The sequence below is a fragment of the Cricetulus griseus genome (assembly GCF_003668045.3).
Source record: "Cricetulus griseus strain 17A/GY chromosome 1 unlocalized genomic scaffold, alternate assembly CriGri-PICRH-1.0 chr1_0, whole genome shotgun sequence".
Lineage (NCBI taxonomy): Eukaryota > Metazoa > Chordata > Mammalia > Rodentia > Cricetidae > Cricetulus > Cricetulus griseus.
In genome coordinates, this window is record NW_023276806.1 from 79,232,963 (window position 1) to 79,248,283 (window position 15,321).

Sequence of the window (15,321 nt, forward strand, 5' to 3'; positions counted from 1 at the left end):
AACACATATGAGAAATCATCTACCATGATCAAGTAGGCTTCAACCCAGTGTTGCAAGGGTGGTTCCACATATGAAAATCTATCAATATAACCCAACATATAAATAGACTGAAAAAGACAAACCACATGACTATCTCACTAGATGTAGAAAAAGCGTTTGAGAAAATCCACCATCTCTTCATGATTTACCTTGGAGAGATCAGGGATAATAGGAACACACCTGAACATAATAAAAGCAATATACAGAAAATCAACAGCCAGCATCAAAATAAATGGAGAGAATCTCAAGGTGGTTCCTGTAAAATCAGGACCAAGACAAAGCTGGACACTATTTCCATATGTCTTCAATATTGTACTTGAAGTTCCAGCTAGAACAATAAGACAACAAAAGGAGATCGAGGGGATAAAATTCAAAAGGAGGAAATCAAATTTTCACTATTTGCAAATGAGATGATAGTTTACATAAGTTTCCTGGAAAACTCTACCACAGAAATCCTACAGCTGATAAACACCTCAGCAAATTGGCAGGATATAAGATTAACTACTATAAACAGACAAAAATAGGCTGAGAAAGAAATCAGAGAATATCACCCTTTACAATAGACCCAAACAACATAAAATATCTTGGGGTGAAGCTAACCAAACAAGTGAAAGACCCATAGAGCAAGAACTTTGTGTCTTGAAAGAAAGAATTCAAAGAAGATACCAGAAAATGGAAAGATCTGCTATGCTCTTGGATAGGTAGGATCAACATAGGAAAAAAAAAGGGCAATCTTGTCAAAAAGGCAATCTACAAATTCAATGCAATCCCCAACAAAATCCCAACACAATTCTTCACAGAACTTGAGAGAAATACTCATCTTTACATAGAAAAACAAAAAACTCATGATAGCCAAAACAACACTGTACAATAAAAGAACTTCTCGAGGCATCACCATCCCTGACTTCAAGCTCTATTAAGAGCCATAATACTAAAAACAGCTTGGTATTGGCAAAAAATATGTAGACAGTTTGATTTAAATTGAAAATTCTGATATTTACCCACTCACCTATGAACACCTGATTTTTGAAAATAAAGCTAATATTATACAATGGAAAAAAGAAAGCATCTTCAATAAATGGTACTGGCAAAACTAGATGCTGGTATGTAGAGGAAAGCAGATAGATCCATAGATATTGCTATGCACAAACTTTAAGTCCAATGTATCAAAGACCTCAACAAAAATCTTTTCACACTGAGCCTCTTAGAAGAGAAAGTGGGGGTAACCTTGAACAAATTTGAACAGGAGAGCACTTCCTGAACAAAAAAATCAGTAGCATAGTTGCTGAGATCAAAAATTAATAAATTGGACCATCTGAAACTGAGAAGCTTCTGTTAGGTAAAGTACACAGTCAATAAGACAAAATGGCAGCCTACAAAATGGGAAAAGATATTCACCAACCCCATATGTGACAGAGGGCTGATCTCCAAAATTTACAGAGAACTCATGAAGCTAGTCATGAAAACACCAAATAATCCAATTATAAAGTTGGGTAGAGTGATGGGGGATGTCCTTCTGCATATATGTTTGCATTATTGGTTGATGAATAAAATACTGTTGGCCAATAGAGAAGCAAGTTAGGTGGGACTAGAAATCAAGAAGGATTCTGGGAAATGTAGTAAAAAGATCCAGGTAGGAAGTGACATGCAGGCAGACTCAGAATATGAGCAGGAAATCGCTCTCTTGCTCTTCTTCTTCCTCCAGCTGTCTTCTCTATGAGCTACCATGTGACCCCAGGAAGAGGATGCCAGCAGAAGGGTCCTGGATAAGTTTTATAAAATATATAGATTTATGATAATTAAGACTGAGCTAGCATATAAGAAATCCTAGTCAATTGGGCAGCAACACTGTAAACTAATATAAGACTCTATTATTCTGGGTGCCCATGTGGCAGTGCACTTAAGGGGATAAAGTAAAGACAGTAACAAAATGGTGTCAGTATGTGGATTTATGAACTTCCATTTAAAAACTTCACAAAAGCTTTAAAAAGGGATTTGGGTAGCAAAAGAACACAGACAAGCACGACTTCTTGGTAGCATCATTTTCTAGGGTGGTCTCTGTTTTTCTAGAGACAGAGATTCAAGTGGTTCCTTTAAAAGAGGTTCCCTGACTCAGCATAAGCGGCAAAACCCACAGGGCTCTGAAGATGCCTTGCTGACAATTCTATGGTGTGTATGAGTGGCTGACAGTGGCAGTGTCCACATCTCCAAGCTGGCAGCATGCTGCTTAATTGCAGAGTAGAGAAACACAGTGAGCACAGCTCTTACTGCTGGCAGTGAACATACCTCTGCATCTTGGAAAGACAGTGGCTAAGAAAGCTGCTATTTTAATTTTGCCAGTGTTGTTTAAAAGTTAAAAGATTGTGTGGCCAGAAAAAGGTAAAGATTTACAATAAAGACAGATTCAGATGGAGAAAAACCTCTAAAGGTTTACCCTGTGTTTAAAAGAAAGAAGGAAATAGGCTAGCTGGGTGTGGTGGCTCACACCTTTAATCCCAGCAATTGGGAGTCAGAGGCAAGTAGATCTCTGTGACTTCAAGACCAGCCTGGTATACAGAGTGAATTCAAGGACAGCCAAAGTTACACAGAAAAGCTCTGTGTCATAAAAGGAAAAAAATAAAAGTAAAAGAAACAGAGTAATGAAAAACCACATAAAGATAGAAAATATACAGAGTCTGGACACTATATGCTATATTGTTTCCTTTAAATTGTTTGATTGCAGAGGAAGGAACAATAACTGCTAACAGACATTTGATTATCAATGCTGCTAAATTAATCCAACTTATATATCTTAAAATGCCTTGACTTCAAAATTTAAGTCTAAGGACAGGCTACTTGGAAAAAGAACTTTTGCTTGTGTTTCCACAGAAAATGGACAGCTATGAATTCCTTCCAGACTAATATGGTTTGATCAAGCAATACCCTCTGAAGCAGTGACCCAACTAATCCTACATCCAAAACAGTGGAGACCAGGCAGCCTTTCAGACTACAAAAATAAGGACTATGGCCAGGTTTCTGTGATTTATCATGATCCCCATGGAATGGACATCACCAGCAGGAAGCAGTTTGTAATGAAGATTGCCCCAATTGGCAAATATTGTTTATAAATGTTTGTTTTCATTTAAATGGGATTTGTTATTTATGGTAATGATCACAGTGAATCTCTTTTTAAAGGAAAAAATGGAGAATAGGATATAGAAATGAATACTTTGTATTGGAAAGGATTTTCATTTATTGATACAAATTTAAGGTTAATTTTGTTATTTCTCCTCTTGTTTGGTATTGTTTATATACAGATCTTTTAAAATGTAATGCATAATTAAATACAGATTATATAGTCACCTATAATAGTTAGAACTTTTAATTAGGTTACTAAAGTTTTCTAGATATACAAAGATGTATTTTAGATTGGTATATATTTTTCAAACCTTTCAAAGATCTACAGAATATATGAATTTAAATGGTTTAGGGTTTTTCATGACAGTCAGGCACAATTGCTCCTGGCACACCAATTATATCAGAAAGGAGGATGGGCAACAAAGAAACTCAATATGGAGATTGCTTTCAACATGGCAAGATTATCCATTTGGGCAAGAAACTGCTTGACTGGAATGTTTGTTGCTGTATAAACTGGACATTCAGGACACACAAGAAAGTGACTGCTGAAATTTCAAAACAAGATGAACAGTGCTAAAGGGTTCCTGCTTCATGAGAAGTCTGCCATATACAACTGTGGCCTATAGGCTGAACATGGATGCCCCAATATTACAGAGGAATTTTGGGTGGCTCTCCAGGTAATGAAATGTCTCTGTCAATTCTAGAGTTCATATATTATCCTTCTGTGGTCTTTGATGGAGTTGAAGACAGATAGTTATGGTTATAGTTTGCTTCAGTTATTCTAAAAATAAGTTAACCTCATTATTTTAGAAAGAAAAGTGGAGATGATGGAGGAGGTCTTTCTGTGTACATGTTTGTCTTATTGATTGATAAATAAAGTACTATTGGCCAATAGAGAAGCATGTTTGGCAGGACTAGGAGCAGAGTAGGATTCTGGGAAATGTAGTAAAGAGATCCAGGAAGGAAGTGACATAGCAGGCAGACTCAGGATATGATCAGGGGCAAGAAGGAAATCGTCCTCTTGCTCTTGCTGTTCCTCCTGCTCTCTTCTTTGGGGCTGCCATGTGAGCTCATCAAGAGAGGATGCACTCTGCCAGCATCCTCAATTGGATAAGTCCTTTTAAATATATAGATTATGGCTATAGTTGATACTTAAGACAGGGAAAGCATATAATGAATCCTAGTCATTGTCCAAGCAGCAGTTGAAACTAGTATGAATCTCTCTACATTATTTGGGGCCCTAAAGCAGGGCACAGAACTCAGGTCACTGGTGGATAGCACCCATGTGGTGGGGCAGAACTGTGGGAGCCAGAGGAAAGACTTATTGTTACAGTACATCACTAAATACAGAATTCTCAATAGAGGAATCTAAAATGACCGAAAGAAACTTAAGAAAGTGTTCAACATCCTTAGCCATCAGGGAAATGCAACTCAAAACAACGCTGAGATATCATCTTATACTGGTCAGAATGGCTAAAATCAAAAACTCCAATTACAATCTGTGCTGGAGAGGATGTGGAGAAAAAGGAACACTCTCCTCCATTGCTGGCGGGAGTGCAAACCTGTAAGACAACTCTGGAAATTGGTATGACAGTTGCTCAGGAATATGGGAATCAGTCTACCTCAAGATCCAGCAATTCCTCTCTTGGGCATATACCCAAATAATGCACATTCATACAACAAGGACAACTGTTCATCTATGTTCATAGCAGCATTACTTGTAATAGCCAGAACCTGGAAGCAACCTAGATGCCCCTCAACTGAAGAATGGATAGAGAAAATATGGTACAATTACACAATGTAGTACTCAGCAGTTTAGGGGGTGAGGGAAAAAAAAAGCAATGGAATCTTGAAATTTGCAGGCAAATGGATGGCACTAGAAGAAACCATTCTGAGTGAGGTAACCCAGTCACATAAAGACAAACATTGTCTGAACTCACTCATATATGGATATTACACATAGAGCAAAGTAATACCAGCCTACAATCCAAAACACCAGAGAAGCTAGGAAACAAGGGAAACCCTAAGAGAGACATACATGATCCCCTGGAGAAGGGAAAAGGGACAAGATCTCCTAAACTGCATGGGAGGATGGGGAGGAGAGGGACTTAGGAGAAAGAGAAGGGGAAAAGAGGATATGAGGGAGCAGGAAGATTGAATCAGGGGAAGAATAGAGGAGAGCAAAGAAAGATACCATAATAGAGGGAGACATTTTAGTTTTAAAGAGAAATCTGGCACTAGGGAATGTTCAGATATCTGTAAGTATCACCACTACTAACAAGCTAAGCAATAGTGGAGCAGCTACCTTAAATGTTCTACTTCAATAATGAGATTGATGACTACCTTATATGCCATCCTAGAGCCTTTATCCAGTAGTTGATGGAAGCAGAAGCAGGCTTCCATAGCTAAACACTGATTTGAACTCCTGGAATCCAGTTGTAGAGAGGAAGGAGTAATGAGGAAAGGAGTCAACACCAGGTAAAGAAACCCATAGAAAGAGCTTGCCTGTATAATGTGTAGCTCATGGACCCCAGATGGATATCTGGGAAACCAGCATAGGTCTGATCCAGTACCCCTGACTGTGGATGTTATTTTCTAGGTCTGGGTAATCTACAGGGCCTCTTTTACTGGATCGGTATTTATCCCTAGTACACGAATGGACTTTTATTTTAATCCCACTCCATATGGAGGGATACTCTCTCAGCCTAGACACACAGGGGAGAATCTAGGCCCTGCTTCAAATAATATAATAGACTTTGAAGATTCCCCATGAAAGGCCTCACCCTCCCTGGGGAGGAGAAAGGGAATATGATAGGGGGTTGGTGGAGGTTCAGGGGAGGAGGGGAGTGATAGGGAACTGGAATTGTTATGTAAAATAAGTTTTTTTCTAATTTAAATTTAAAAAGGAAAAATATGAATTACAAACTGCACTGATAAAAATTACTTTACTTTTTAAATTTTACATTTATCTGTTCAGATTTTTAATAAATTTGTGTTTGTGGAAAGGGTGTGAACTTTCTGACAGGTATATGTGGAGGCCAGATAACAATTTGAAATACTCAGTGGTAGTTTTCCAATATTAGGGTTGTATGGATTGAATTTTTTATCAGGTTGGATGGAAATCAACTTTATCAGCTTTTGTATCACTGGACCTAGACACATTCTGTTAGTAATTTCATAAGTTATACTAATAAAGTCTCACCAGCATGACTGCCTAAACATGTTCTGAAAAGGGTTACCAATAACAGACATGTAGAAGTGCATTTGAAATAGCCCTTCATGCTTCCACCACAAACACAAAAATCAAGAAAAACAAACAAAAACTACAGGCAGCTAAGGAATGTTGAGAATAGGAGAAATGGTGTCTCTCAAGGAAGTGGATTGGCACTTATGAAACAGTTTAAAATGAAAATAGGAAACATTATAATTATGATAGGATCTAAAAAAATTTAATTTTTAAAAAATAACTAAAGAAAGCTTAAAAAGGAGAAAGATCATTTTTCTCAGAGAAAGGACACATTTTTTATTCAGTATCAAATCATCTGCCCTCAAAACAGGTCCATACATGTTATTTTATACATACTGATCTGATTTTTTAAAATATTTTTAGGAATATATATATCAACAATTAAGAATAAAAGTCCTTTAATTTTTGAGAGTTGTTGGGTGACATATAGGAAGTCTTGGAGCGAGGAAAAGTTAGGCAAATTATGTAATTATAGTACAATCTCAAAATACATAAAAAGTATGAAACATCGAATATAAAATAGAACATAGTGCCATACCCAAATTTATTAATGAACACAAATTTAATCTATTTTAATTTCAGGAGCAATAAAAGATGAATACATAGAGAAGAGGAGAACTTTTTAGAGTTGAATTAATTTTAAATTTTACTAGATAAATATGGAAAAATCAGTGTATGTTACTATAACACACACTAGTGTAAAAAAACCCTAATCATTGGCATCTTCATTATATTCACTCTGGGATGGTCACATTAATCTACAGAGAGGAGGAAAATTATAGGAAGTTTACATAAAACCATATACTCACAGGACAAATAAAAACCATCAAATGGATGCAGGGAATCTGACAAATCTGAGTCAGTGTGAAGGGATTTTATCAATCTCAAATTGTGATATGATGCTATACATACTTGTGACAAGGGTAGAACCAATCAAAAGGGTTACAATTTCTGAACTTCCTTTTTATTTCTTTCTTACTGTGAATCAAGCTCAAATACTATAAAAGTTACAAAGCTAAAATATAGCAGTTGCTAAGCTTCTAATAAACAATAAGGAACCTCTAATGTCTATATTTCCAGTTCACAATCTGGAATTTGTGCTATTCCACCCCTTTTAGTAAACTGTTATCTCACTGAAAGAAATTATATTTCATAACTCAAAATTAGTACATATTTATTGTTCAAAATCAATACAATGGTATAAAAGACTTTTATGTAATTCTATGAATATATGTTTTAACTCTTGGAAATATAATTTAGATTAAATACATTCCCCCATTGAGGTAAAAATATTAGAAATACAATAAAGATGGAATTATTTTAATGATGTATTAGGTATGTGATTTATTTATTAGGGAAGAGTAGTATGAGAAAGACAGGATACAGAAGGGAAGTGGAAAGACATAGGTTGTTTCAATTTCTAGGCTGTTGTACATGATGACACCTAAACATAGAAAGGCACAAGTATACCAATAAGTCTTTCCCCCACCCACCAGCTTCTGCTGCAATATTAGGACCCCCCAAAAATAACATACAGAGACTTATATTAGGTAAAATTCTGCTGGCCAATGACTAGGATTTCTTATCTACTATCTCTGTCTTAAGTATCAATAATAATTATTAGCCTATATATCTCATAAGCTTATCTTATTAAAGATGCTGGCAGCAAGCGTCCTGTCTTCCCGGGCTCACATGCTGACTCTCCCTCTACTACATTCCCAGAAGCCTCCTTGACTCCTATTCCCACCTATCTTGCTTTCCTATTGGCCAAACAGTGCTTTATTCATCAAACAAAAAGACAGATATATACACAGAAGGACGTCTCTCATCACACAAGTACCTTAGTCATATCGAGTTCATATGTTTGGGTATGTATTCTACATGGTGTTATTTCATCACAAAACGCCTATCCATGAAGAAATGAAGATATTTTAAAGGGAACCCGTGACACCACCATTAATCAACCACACTATTGTATAAGTAGACAAGCAATGAATTATAATCTTCACAAAACTCACACCAGCAGAAGGAAAAGGCTTCTTCAAAATATATTTCCAAAAATCCTGACAACTGAGACCACACCGAGGAAGAGAGTCTAGCTGAAGCAGTTATGTGTCAATGACAGGCAAAGATACTCTTAATAATGACCAAGGACCTTTTACATAGACCCATGATTAAACTAAGCCTAATGTTGGGGCACAAAAAATGGAAGATGTATTTGGGACTTCCCAATTGTTCTTCCTCCCAATATGGGCACATTCCATTATTCTGTTTCCTTTAATATTATTATTAGTTATCCATATAATTATCCCAGTGAGGAGACTAGCTTGTTAGGGCTATCAAGACAAGACTGTGACCCAACTGTTCCAGTAACAATATTGTAACTATGAGTATTTCAGTCCCACTGATATTCAGTGAAGCCGAATAATTTTTAGACACCATGCTGGGAAAGTGAGAGCTTTATTGGCAATAAGCCAGCATGTTGGAAGATGAGAATTTAAGCATCCCCTTATTTAAAAATAAGCATCATCTTGTTTAGAGAAGCAACCACAATTCGTTCCTGGGGATGGGAGGGGTGGTGCTTTTACCAGTTTAGCTGTATGTTTGTTAGTCTAATGCCAAGCTTTCTCTTGTCCTTAGGGCACCAGAGAGGATGGGATCTGTAAACATAAAGAAAAATACTGAAAAGTGTCATGACTGTCATTTTCATTACTTTTCTCAGGAATTGCTAACACTGCAGTGCATCATTAGGATCCAAAAAGCATCATTATTCCAAGAAGGGTGGATGATACAGCAAAGCACATTTTACCCGGAGAACAAGGAAGAGCAGCTGTCTCAGTGAAGCTGAAGGAGTTAGCTGGACAGCAAATGCCACCAAAAAATATTCAGATTTTTATAGAGTAATAATTTTAACCTTATCTAATAAACCCCATTAAAGATGCCAAGTAAATAAATGTTAAAATAAATAATAATATTTATTATTGTAAATAATCAGATTAAAAGGCAAGATGGCTTATTTGGTATACTGTTTGCCAAATAAACATGAGAAATTGAGTTCAGATCCCTAAAATGCCAAGCATGAGATTCATATTTTCATTCTATATAATATTTTTAAATTTCATATTTATTTCATACTATATCATGTAGAAACTTCAAAACTGAGTATAATATTGCAAGAAAAACTGCTGAATGAGATGAAAGTAGGGAACATAAAACCAGCTATGGGAAATGGCAGAATATTTACCTATGATGTTGTGTTATTTACTTAAAATTCTACCCGATGAGTTAATACTTACTATAGATACTTAAAACACAATTGCAACTACTGAAGATTAACAAAAGTAATATGCTGCTCATGCAACAAAAATGTATTAAGGTACAATAATTTCTCAGCAAAATAAAAGAATTTATTCCTAGAAAATACGGCAAAGTGCTTAATAAATTAACAATAGAGTGAATGATAGAAACAAAATAGGAATCCTAGAGTCAATAAAAGCTCCTTGGCAAGAGAAGAGAGATTAAAAAGAACAGAAATGTTTCAATGACCTCAGTATTTCTCCAAATTGAGTTTTCATAGCGTAATGTTTATATAAACTGGCAAACACATATACATGCATGCACACACACATATACATGCAAATGCCCAACACACAAACACACACATGCTGTCTCTCACACACTTTTAGAATCATGCCTGAACTGCTACATGGCACAAAATTACTTGTTAATATATAAGAAAGTTTCAATACAAATGCAAAATATGTAATATTTAAATCTGATTAATTAATCCACATAATTATGTTCATGATGACACTGCATTTAATTTATTTTTAGATTCATTTACTTATTTTTATAATTTAATTATTCATTTAACTTTCATTTTACATTACAACCACAGTTCTCCCTCCCACCCCTCCTCCCACCCCACTTTTTCCTCCCACTAGTCCACCACCAGTTCACTCTTCCTCAGAGGTAATGGCTCCACAAGAGTCAACATATTCTGGCACAATAGGCTGGGCAGGGCCAAACCCCTCTCCCAGGCATAAGGCTGAGTATGGCATCTAATATAGGAAATGAGTTCCAAGAAGCTAGTTCATGTACCAGGTTGATATTGTGGTGCTACTACAGGGACCCCTTGATAATACGAGCTTCAAAACTGTCTCCCATAAATGGAGAGCCTAGTTCAGTCCCCTGGATTTTCCACAGTTATAAGACTTCATCAGTTTCCACAAGCTTGGTTCAGGTGTCGCTGTAGATTTCTCCATCATAATTGTGACCTCCTTTGCACATACATTCCTTCCTCCCTCTCTTTAACTAGATTCTGGGAGATTTTCCTGGGGCTTAATTGTGGATCTATTCATCTTGTTTCACCATCAATTACTGGATGAGGGTTCTATGACAATATTTGGGGTACTCACCAATCTAATTACAGGCATAGCACAGTTCAGGCATCCTCTCCACTCCTGCTACAAATTGTAGCTGGGGTCAACCTTGCAGATTCTTGGGATTGCAGGCTGATAATCCTTTGCATTATGTCTAAAATCCATATATGAGTGAGTACATACCATGTTTGTCTTTTGTGACTGGGTTACCTCACACAGGATGGATTCTTCAACTTCCATCCATTTGCCTGTAAATTTCAGGATTACATTTTTTTTCTGCTGAGTAATACTCCATTTTGTAAATGTACCACATTTTCTCCATCCTTTCTTCAGTTGAGGGGCATCTAGATTGCTTCTAGGTTCTGGCTATTACAAATAATACTGCTATGAATATGGTTGAACAGATGTCCTTGTTATATGAATGTGCATCCTTTGTGTATACAGCTAAGAGTAGAATTGCCAGATCTTGTGGTAGGATGATTCCCATTTTCCTGAGGGACCACCATACTGAATTCTAAAGTGGCTGTACAAGTTGGCACTCCCACCAGCAGTGGAGGAGTGTTCTCCTTTCTCCACATCCTTTCCAGCATAAACTGTCATTGGTGTTTTTGATTTTATCCATTCTGACAGGTTTACCATGGTATCTCAGAGTTCTTTTAACCTGCATTCCCCTGATGGCTAAAGATGTTGAATACTTTATTTTCTTTTTCTTTCTCTCTTTTTTTGGTTTGTTGAGACAGGGTTTCTCTGTGTAGCTTTGGAGCCTATCCTGGCACTCGTTCTGGAGACAAGCCTGGCCTCAAACTCACAGAGATCTGCCTGCCTCTGCCTCCTGAGTGCTGGGATTAAAGCCGTGTGTCAACAATGTCTAGTGTTGAACAATTCTTAAGTGTCTTTCATCTATTTTAGATTCCTCCATTGAGATTTCTGCATTTAATTCTGTACCCCACTTCTTAATTGGATTATTTGGTGTTTTTGAAACTAGCATATTGAGTTCTTTGTATATTTTGGAAATCAGCCCTCTGTCAGATGTGAGGTTGGTTAATATATTTTCCCATTCCGTGGGCTGCCGTTTTATCTTGTTGATTGTTTCCTTTGCCTTACAGAGGCTCCCTTGCACCAGGTTTCTCCTTAACTCCATTGCTCTCCATTCCATGCTTCAGTCATCCTGTTCTCTCATGTTCTCATCACCCCTTGCCTCTCCCTTATTGGCACCCTGTCCCTATTTTAACTAGTAGATCTCATCTAATTACCCTTCCCAGGGTGGTCCACATGTTGCTCTTAATGTCTTTCTTGTTAGCTAGCTTTTCTGGAGCTGTGGATTTTAGGCTGTGTGTATGATTATTTTGCCTGCATATATGTATGGATACAATGTGCATGACCTGGTACCCGGGGGAAGCCAGTGGATGGCATTATATCCCTGTGGAGCTAGAGTTAAAAACAGTTGTGAGCTATTATATGGGTCCTGGGAGATCTAACCTCGCTCCTTTGAAAGAACAGCAAGGGCTCTTTACTAGCAAAACCTTCTCTCCAAAACCTTGGAGGTGACATTCCTAAAGTCATTTAATTTAGCTAACAAACTGTACAATGCAGCATTGTTATGTATACTCATCAATTTTAACAGTGTCATACCAGGACAATTTTCTCCTCGTTATCAGGTAAATTACTAACCATATCTTCTAATATTCAGAAAAGTGAAAATCTGTCCTTCCTAATAGTTTAGATGAACTTACAGGTTTAGAGATCTGAGGCAATCTATAAATATAATATCATTAAATGGTGATCCATGGATGTAATCCCAGCACCCATGACATCAAAGTAGGAGGAGAATTATGAATTTCAGAATATCTCAGGCTACAGTATAAAACTCAGTCTCCAACAAATTAAAGCTGAAAAAAAGAATTTAACATGAACACACACTAATAAAATAAGAAAATAATTTTACACTACTTAATATATGGACTGGCTTGTTTACCTACATCTTAGGCTAAAAGTCTTTAATTCTGCTATTATGTTTTCACAAAACCCAATTCTAAAATAATAAATTTATGAGTATTGCATATGGTATTTATAACTTGGACTCAGTGATTCCTTTGTGGTCTAACACTTACTTCTGTTAATAGCTTTATTTTTTTTTCAAATAAATTATCTTTCATGAAGCCCCAAATTGCATTTTGCTTTGCAGTAGTGCAATGGTACAAATACTTTGTTGTTGTATGCTACTCTTTTGATAATAAATTAGAAAGTAAAGCTTAGATGCTTAAAGCATAAAAACAAAAAAGAAGCAGACTCACCCAGAAGGAGTAGACACCAGAAAATAATCAAATTGGGGGCTGAAATCAGTAAAGTAGAAACTATGAAAACAATACAATGTAATGAAGAGTTGGTTCTTTGAGAAAATCAACAAGATATACAAACCTTTATCCAAACTTACCAAATGTCAGAGAGTGAACATGCAAATTAACAAAATCAGAAATAAAAAGGGGGACATAGCAACAGACACTTAGGAAATCCAGAAAATCATGAGGTCATAATTTGAAAACCTGTACTACACAAAATTCAAAAATCCAAAGGAAGTACAAAATTTTCTGGAAAGATATCACTTACCAAAATTAAATAAATAACAGATAAGCAATTTAAATAGACCTATAACCCTTAATGTAATAGAAGCAGTCATCAAAATTCTAACACCCCAAAAAAGCCGAGGGCCAGATGGCTTCAGTGCGGAATGCTACCAGAAATTCAAAGACGAGCTATTACCAATACTCCTCAAAGTATTCCACATAAAAGAAGCAAAAGGGTCATTGCCAAACTCTTTTTTTCTTTTTTTCTTTGAATTAGAAACAAGATTGATTTACATGACAATTCCAGTTTCCTTATCCTGTCCTCCCATACCATCACTCCAACTAAAACGCTACATATCACATACCCTTTCTTCTATTCTTCACCAGACTCAACCTTTCTGCTCCCTCATGACTGCTGTATCCTTCCTCTTCTTCCCTTCTCAACATAGCTCTCTCTCCCCTCTTCCCATGCTCTCATTTTTTCAGGGATGTGACCCTTTCTTCTTCTCCAGGGGACAATGTTTGTCTCTTTTAGGGTCCTCCTTGTTTACTAGTTTCTCTGGCAGTGTGGATTGTAGGATGGTAATCCTTTACTCTATGTCTAAAATCCACATATGAGTGAGAACATATCATGTTTGTCTTTTTGTGATTGGGTTTCCTCACTCAGGATGGTTTCTTCTAGTTCCATCCATTTTCTTGAAAATTTCAAGATTCCATTGTGTCCACAAACCCTGTCCCCACCCCCAACCCCTCCTGAGTAGTACTCCATTGTGTAAATGTACCACATTTTCTCTATCCATTATTCGGTAGAGGGGCATTTAGGCTGCTTCCAGTTTCTGGCTATTACAAATAGTGCTGCTATGAACATCCTTGAACAGATGTCCTGGTTGTATGAATGTGCTTCTTTTGGTTATACGCCTAGGAGTGGAATTGCTGGATCTTGTGGTAGACTGATTCCCATTTTTCTTGAGGAGTCACCATACTTATTTCCAAAGTGGCTGTACAAGTATTGCCAAACTCTTTTTATGAGGCTACAATTAACTTGATACCCAAGCAACACAAAGACACAATAAAGAAAGAAAACTACAGACCTATATTGTTCATGAAAATTGTTGCAAAAATACTCAATAAAACACTGGCAAATTGAATCCAGGAACACATCAGAGAAACCATCCATCATGATCAAGTAGAAATTCATCAATATAATCCACCATATAAACAAACTGAGAAACAAAAATCACATGATCATCTCACTAGATGCTGAAAAAACCTTTGACAAAATCTAACACCCTTTCATGATAATGGTCTTGGAGAGATCAGGGATAACAGGAACATACATAGACATTATAAAGCAATATAAAGCACACCAACATCAAAGTAAATGAAGAGAAATTCAATATGATTTCTCTAAAATCAGGAACAAGACATGGCTGTCTACTCTCTCTTCATCTCTCCAATGTTATACTTGCAGTTACAGCTAGAGCAATAAGACACCAAAAGGAGATCAAGGGGATACAAACTGGAAAGGAAGACATCAAATTTTCACTATTTGCAGATGATAAGATAATTTACATAAGTGATCCAACAATCTCTATGAAGGAACTCCTACAGCTGATAAACACCTTCAGCAAAGTGGCAGGATACAAGATTAACACACACAAAAAAAAATCAGTACACCTACTAAATGCAAACAATAAATTGGCTGAGAAATAAATCATAGAAACATCACCATTTGCAATTGCCACAAACAACATAAAGTACCTTGGGTTAACACCAACCAAACCAGTGAAGACTTGTATAGAAAGAACTTTGAGTCTTCAAAGGAGGAAATTAAAGAAAATACCAAATAATGGAAAGATCTCACATGCTCTTGAATAGGTATTATCAACACAGTAAAAATAGCAATCTTGCCAAAAGAAATCTACAAATTCAATGCAATGTCCATCAAAATTCCAGCACAATTCTTCACAGA